Below are 7,654 nucleotides of genomic sequence, written 5' to 3' on the forward strand. Positions count from 1 at the left end.
AAATAAATATTAAAAAAAAAAAGAAAACTAAAAACAAATTAAATATGTCCATTAAAATATAGCAATTTTTCAATTAAATATTATTATTTGTCATGAATTATTAGTCTATGAACTATATTTTAATGATGATTATGCTACTTAGAGTTAGCTACAGTACAGCTACCTCAATATGTAAATTCCTTTAGAATTCATTTGTTTCTTCCATAATTATAATTGTTTTTTTCCTTAACTGTTGTGCCTCTCTTACTTAGATTCTCAGCCTTGGGTCTAAATTGAAACAAGTCTCCTTGGTGCACCAGCAATAGAATTTTGAAATCTTTAGTCTGGGATTGTGTAGTTTAGCCGACCTTAATGGCATTATCCTTGACTGGGGATGCACAAGCAAATTCATTGCCTGTCAGTCTCACTGAGACTAATGAGCTTTCCAACTGCAGTTTTCACTTCCAACTGCAGTTTTCACTGAGGGCTGATGACTGGGGCCATGCAGAGGGGTCTCTGAGAGCACAATGCCATCTTCTGGCAGAGTTCCTGGGAGGGAAAACAAACCTTGAAACATGCCTTGCAATAAACCCCTGGCTCTGGGAAAAGAGAATGTCAGGCTCTATTTTAAGTGTTTTATTTTCCTCCTACTTCAGGTGAAGGCAAGAAGAAATGAGTTTGATAAAACAATTGTGAAAAGGTCTGAAATTAAAATATAAATGCCTAACATAAAACAGAATATTCCATACTCCAGGAATTTGGAGAAAATGCTAAATCCAGTAGTAATAATCTGAGGATTGCTCCCATACATTCATACAATTGATTATGTAAGAAAATGAAAAATCTCCAGACTACTGTACTTGGCTGTCAATAAGAATAGGTATCTTATTTTTTTTAAAGTAGAATTATCCCCAAAATTACTTATTCCACATTTATGTCATAAACTGTGCCCATCTATAGAGAATATACCAGGATCTTTCCAAGAGAGTAGCTCCATAGGCCTCAAAAAGAGTTTTGCTAAGTGAGGATTGCAGATCACTCACACTGAATGATGATATAGTGAACTTGAACAGGGGCTGACTTCAGTTTCTGACCACTTTGGTACAAATTAGATTTCCCTAGAGGATGAAATTACTTTAAAGAACAGGTAATTTAAGCCTGCTCGGCAGGTCAGAAATCAGTGGTAACTACTGGGGCTGCCAGTAATGGTGGTGTTGAGAGTAGGAAGTTATTATATACATTCAATTTCCTCCATACCAAAAATTAAATAAACAAATGCCATTCCAGGCAATGCTGTGCTGCTTGGGTATCTCAACTGACATTCCAGCGTCAAGCCCCACCACCACCACCACCACCAAACCAAGAATAATCTAGCTAATGACATTGTTTTTGCAGGCTGGTATCCTTTCCCAAAAATTGGTTCCCAATTATTCCAAGGGACAAGTGAGGCACCCACGTCTACCTACCTACTCCAGAGGAGGTAGATATGACAAACCCAGGAAGGAGAAGGACAGTTTGTTCTATTTCAGTCTCTCAGATCTTTAGCATACATGGATCTTGTGTCCTCTGCAACATTTGTTCCCGGCACAGTTAACTGGATGTTATATTTCAGTATCTGGATTTAGCCAGCCCCTCCAGTAGCTGGGTGCTAACAAAATTTAAATAATGTATATTTGTAGAGCATTTAATATACATTGATAGGATAATGTATATTTGTGCTTTTCTTTTGAAAGTACTTTCATATGCATTATTGATTTCTTTCTTACGATAAGCTGGAGAGGAATCTAGAAGAGTTATCCTTACTTATAAAGGTTATCCTGACTGACCAAAATGGTAGAGGACTTTCCTGAAGACACCAAGATGGCAGCAAAAATGAGCCTCAAACTGTGGAATACTACATCTCGTGAGCTTTTCCCCATTCCATGTGTGTGTTCAGCTATCAGATTCCAGCAGTATGGGCTGAAGATGTAGCTCAGCCATAAAGGACTCACCTTAAAAAACAACAACAAAAACAGCAACCTCAGAAAAGAAAAGTGACCGGTGATCTGAATGGCTCTTCAAAATCTCAGTGCCATCCGCAGGACTTTTCTCCTGATTATGACTGATGGCATTCAGGACAAAATATGGCACCTGGGCATACTGAATATTTTAAGATGAAGGAATCTGAGAAATGACATATAGAAAGGACATTCTGACCTTCCCCTGAAACATGTCATAAAGCTCTCCTATAAGAGATGTTTTCTTTTTTTTTTGGTACAGGGGATTGAGCCTAGGGTTACTTAACCACTTTTTGTATTTTATTAGAGACAGGAGAACCCCTTTTTGTATTTTATTAGAGGCAGAATCTCGCTGAGTTACATAGAGCATTGCTAAGTTGCTGAGGCTGGCTTTGAACTTGAGATCCTCCTGCCTCAGGTTCCTGAGCTGCTGAGACTACAGGCATGCGCCACTGCGCCCAGCAAGAGAAGCCTTCTTTATGCCCAAGGATCTTTTTATTTCTAAAGGCACAGTCTTTGCTAAATTTCTCCCAGTTTATTGCCATCAACTTACACTGCATTTGTCCTACCATACTTCTCCACGACTTTCCACTCTTCACCAAACCTAGCATAAAAACACTCTGGTTTAATCACTTCTTCAGGACCTCATTTTCTCAGGAAGGCTCCCCTGGTTGTGTTAAACCTATAATAAATAAATTTGTATATTTTTCTCTTGGTGATCTGTCTTTTGTTACAAGGGTCCTAGCCAAGAACTCAGAAGGTGGAGGGAAAGGGTATTTTCATCTCCTGCTGAGCTGTCTGCACTGTCACTTCTTCCTGGCAGAATCTCCTGTTTTTTCCTACCCACAGTCAAGTTTTAGAGGTCTTTGTCTACTGTGCTGAGAAAGTTGGACTATATTTTGTAATAAAGGAGCTTTCAAAATGCAGTCATGAGACCATCAGCATCAGCATCATTCTGGGAAATTATTAGTAATGTAATTCTTTGGCCCCACTCTTTTTTTTTTTTTTTTTTTTTTTTTTTGTACTAGGGGTGGAACCCAGGGGTGCTCTACCACTGAGCTAGTTCTCCTACATCCCAGCCCGTTTTTATTTTTTCATTTTTGACAAAGGGTCCCACTAATTTGCTCAGGTTCACACTAAGTTTCCACTGGCCTGAAACTTATAATCCTCCCCTCTTAGTCTCCCAAGTCACTGGGATTACAGACATCTCCCACCATACCTGGCTTTGTCCCACTCTTAACTTAGTAAATCAGAAAATTTGTTTTAATAAGATGATTTCAGTGCATAATTTTGAAAACTATGTCTGAAAGGTAAAGAATAGTGGTTTAAATTAAAGAAATTATATATTACATCTATGTTTCGAGATAGCTCAAATGGTATAAGTAGAATCCAGGAGAACAAAAGGAAATCAACATTTCTGCTGCATCTATAAAGTACTGAGTATCAGTCACATTGTGGGTATTTATGTCTTATTTTGACAGAAAACCAATAAGTTAGTCTCTGCCCAGACCCCAAGGAGCCCTCAATATAGTTTGCTCCAATAAGTTCCCCTCATAAATGAATACACAGCCAGTGAAACTCCCATCATGTACAAAGAATGCAAGAATCGGATCCTAATTAGAATAAGTTATACTCCATATATGTATAATATGTCAAAATAAAAAAAAATACATTCTACTATCAGGTAAACCCTAAAAATAACAAGTTAAAAAAAAAGGTCCCCTCAAATCACCCAGCTCCCCATTCTGGTAGGCCAGGGGTCATCCAGATGATTCTGTCTTGTGCTTGTCTCAGAGATCACACCGACATTCATCTCCTGCATCCCAGGTCACAGACATAAAGAAGACACTGGTGGAGGCAGAGACACACGCTGTAATCCCAGCAGTCCTCTGGCTGAGGCAGGAAGATGGCGAGATCAAAGCCAGCCTCAGCAATTTAGCGAGGCACTAAGCAATTCAGTGAGACCCTGTCTCTAAATAAAATATAAAAAAGAGCTGAGGATGTGGCTCAGTGATTAAGTACTCCTGAGTTCAATCCCCAGTACCAAAAAAAAAAAAAAAAAAAAGACTGGTGCTGGATAAGGACTGGTTCGTTCCCACTCTAATGGTCCTAAAGTCTGTCTGACAACACCAAAGTGGAAATATGCCAATATCCCATCCAGCAGAGACCTCCTGTAGATTTTCTTTGAGAAATGTTACCTAGGAGCTGGAAGCTGCTGTTCTTACAAGCAATGTGAAGATATAAACCTCTCTGAGGCATCAGCTGAAGTTTTCACAAGAGAAGATACCACGAGACAGTGCCATCCCAACCAAGGTCAGTTTCAATGACCTTCAATGTTCCCAGTATTTCAGCCCTCCACAATCGCTCCTGAGGCTGGTGCCTCCACATCTCTGCTATTGTGTGTTCCATGGGAAACCAGAGCCCTCCCCAACCGTGGCTATAGTGAAAACTGCTCCCCTCCTACCTAACTAGAGCTATGGAAAATGGAACCTGAGCCATTGGGATCTTTTGGATGTCCTGAGGGTTGCTCGCTGAACAAAAAGAAAATCTACAGAAGTTTCAGTCAAACTCGACACTCTCACTCACTGGAGCTCCTGACTGGGCACAGGTCTGGAGATGAAGGTCAGAACTGCCAGAGAAGGGAGAAACCAATGGATAAGAATCTGCTGGCACTTAGAGAAACTGGTTTTGGTGTTATTTGAAGTAGAACTTAATGAGAAAAAAGAAAAAACATACTAATGAAAAGACTATCGTCTAATCCAGGAAAACTGTATTATGCAGAGTTCTCCAGAGAAATGGCACCAGTAGGATATGCATCCACCCATCTACCCCTACACATGCAAATGCACATACACACGTTATAAGGAACTGGCTTAAGTGATTAAGTCCCAAAATTTGCAATCCATCAGATAGAGACCCAGGAGAGGCAGTGGTGTAAATTTTAGTCTAAATCCAAAGACCTGGGAAACCAGTAGTGTTCCCAGTCACTGTGACAGGTGAAAGGGTCACACATTTTCAGAAGTTGTTCTAGGGAGCAATACTACTCCTGACTGGGAATCACTAAATTGGGTTCTTAAACCGTGACATTCAAAAACTAAGGATATTAAAACTATCACTTTAAAAGACAAGTGTAGGGTCAGAAAATTGTGACACCTTTCCTCATGCATCAACCCCTACAGTAAAAAAAAAAAAAAAAAATAGGTATGCAAGAGAAAAACCAGAACACAGGTTCACCTCCACTAGCATGAAAATTGTTTGTACTTCTTGGGACTCTGTTTTTTCTCAACAACATGCCCCTAACTTGTTTATTTATTTGTTTGTTTGCTTGTTTGTTTGTTTATTCAGCTAAAATGTTTTTCCATGTACTTGCCTAGTATGCACAAGGCCCCTAAATTTTAATCCCTAATACTGAAAAAACAAAAGTTGGTCCATAATGTAAAAGTTGAGCAAGGAGGCCAGACACAGTAGCAAATACCTGTAATCCCAGCAACCTGGGAAGCTGAACCAGGAGAATCATAAGTTCAAGACCCTAAGAAACTTAGTAAGAGCCTGTCTCAAAGTTTAAAAAAAAAAAAAAAAAGAGGATTAGGAATGTAGTAGTTTAGTGGTAAAGTGCCTCTGGGTTCAATTCCCAGTACCAAAAACAAACAAACAAACAAAAAAAAAACCTTGAGGGAGAATTAGTGACATTGGGAATTTTGCAAACATTTTCCAAGAGATAACTTTATAAATAAGTTCAGTAATAGGCAAAAGTTCCATGATGAAGCCCCAGCAACAGCAATGGCATTTCAGATGGGGACCAGCAAGACCCAGCTGCTACAGAGCCTCAAGAACAAAAAAGAAAAACTTCTGGCACCCAGCTGAAGAAAAACAACAAACTCTGTAGCAAAATCACTGCCAAGTTATCCACTAGTGCTCAAAGAATTCAAAAGGAACCAGCCAAAATAACCCTTTCTCCTCCTAATTGCCAGGCCTAAAGGAGAAAACATTTGTGAATGGAGACGGATGGTACTTGGTCCTTCAAGTTCTGTACGTGAAGGTGGTTGTTTTTTCTAGATATCATATTTTTATCAGACAATTCACTTAAACCACCAAAGGTTACTAATGCCAGAATCTATCACTGCAACATCAACAGTCTGGGAGTTATCTGTGTAGACATCCTTAAAGACAACTGGAGTCCTGCTTTGACTGTTGCAAAGGATTTGCTATCTAGTTGTTCCCTTTTGACAGACTGCAGCCCTGCGGATCCTCTGGTTGGAAGCACAGTCACTCAGTATTTGACCAACAGAGCAGAACATGACAGGATAGCCAGACAGTGGACCAAGAAATGCACAACATGATTCACAGGATTTGTATGCAGTGTGAGAAAGCAGAAGGCATCCATCCTTTCCCTGTATGGGAATCTTTACAGTCTTTCCAATACGGACTTCTGTGCATATGTAATACTGATTCTACTCTCTGCTTCTGTGGACTGGAAACTGGGAGACTTCACAAAAAAGGCAAATGTTATCAAGAGCAGAACTTTATAGCTGTAGATTAGTTAGGTTTAAAATGCTTGGAACAGGTGGCACATACCCGTGGATCCCAGCATTTTGGGAGGCTGGGGCAAGATGATCCCAAGTTCAGGGTCAGCCTCAGCAATTTAGCAAGATCCTGTCTCAAAATTAAAAGGGCAGAAGGGCTGGAGGGCTGGGTGCACACCTATAATCCCAATGACCCAGGGAAAGGAAGCCGAGACAGGAGGATCCAGAGTTCAAAGCCAGCCTCAGCAAAGGTGAGGTGCTAAGCAACTCAGTGAGACCCTGTCTCTAAATAAAATACAAAATAGGGCTGGGGAATGTGGCTAAGAGGTTGAGTACCCCTGAGTTTAATCCCAAGTACCAAAATAAATAAATAAATAAAAAGGGCTGGAGATGTAGCCTAGTGATAAAATGCCCCAGGGTTCATCTTCAGTACCACAAATAGATAAATAAAATGCTTACTTGCAAGTCTTGCTTTTTTGAGATATCAAAATGTATTTTGTCATGTACTAAGGATACTGGTCCTGAAGTCTACCAAACTATTATAGGGCATTTTAGCCTAATTCATTATCTCTATGAGGTTATAAAAGCAACCGTAAATGACTAGGAATTATGTCACTTGTATTAAACCCAGATCTATTTCTAAATATGTGATTCATACTGTTAAGAAAATGCTTTACCTTTTGCCTTTGTCAGTTTGTAATAAAAGGACTTCCTTTTACTCTTTGTTGCTCAAAGGGTACTGATGTGTCATCTCAAACAATAAACACGCTCCTGAAGGCATAAATAAAAAAGTTTATGTGACATGGGCCTTTATAAATAAAGACCCAGGGGGCTGGAGCTGTAGTTTAGCAGCAGAGCACTTATCTAGCATGTATGAGGCACTGGGTTCAATCCTTAGCACCACATAAAAATAAACAAATAAAATAAAGGAATGCTGTCCACCTACAGCTACAAAGGGTGGGGGGGGCTTGTTTATGTTTAGATTTGATGAAGAATAGACAGCCATATAGAGATGCAACTGGACAAATGGGTGCCATCTAACGGTAAAAAGACTGAAGAGCTGGGGAGGCTCAGTACAGCCTGTGTGTTCAGATTCTTCTTAGAATCTGCTCACCATTCATTCCTTCTCTAATAGGGCAGGATCTCCTCTGCAGC

At 39.8% G+C, this 7,654-nt stretch overlaps 1 pseudogene; it reads left to right on the forward strand.

Annotated features, from left to right (window-relative positions):
- The first annotated feature begins 3,275 nt into the window (after positions 1–3,275).
- On the forward strand, positions 3,276–6,316 carry LOC143406390 (ubiquitin-conjugating enzyme E2 E3 pseudogene; annotated as a pseudogene).
- Positions 6,317–7,654: the final 1,338 nt, after the last annotated feature.

This window comes from Callospermophilus lateralis, chromosome 8, assembly GCF_048772815.1.
Source record: "Callospermophilus lateralis isolate mCalLat2 chromosome 8, mCalLat2.hap1, whole genome shotgun sequence".
Classification (NCBI taxonomy): domain Eukaryota; kingdom Metazoa; phylum Chordata; class Mammalia; order Rodentia; family Sciuridae; genus Callospermophilus; species Callospermophilus lateralis.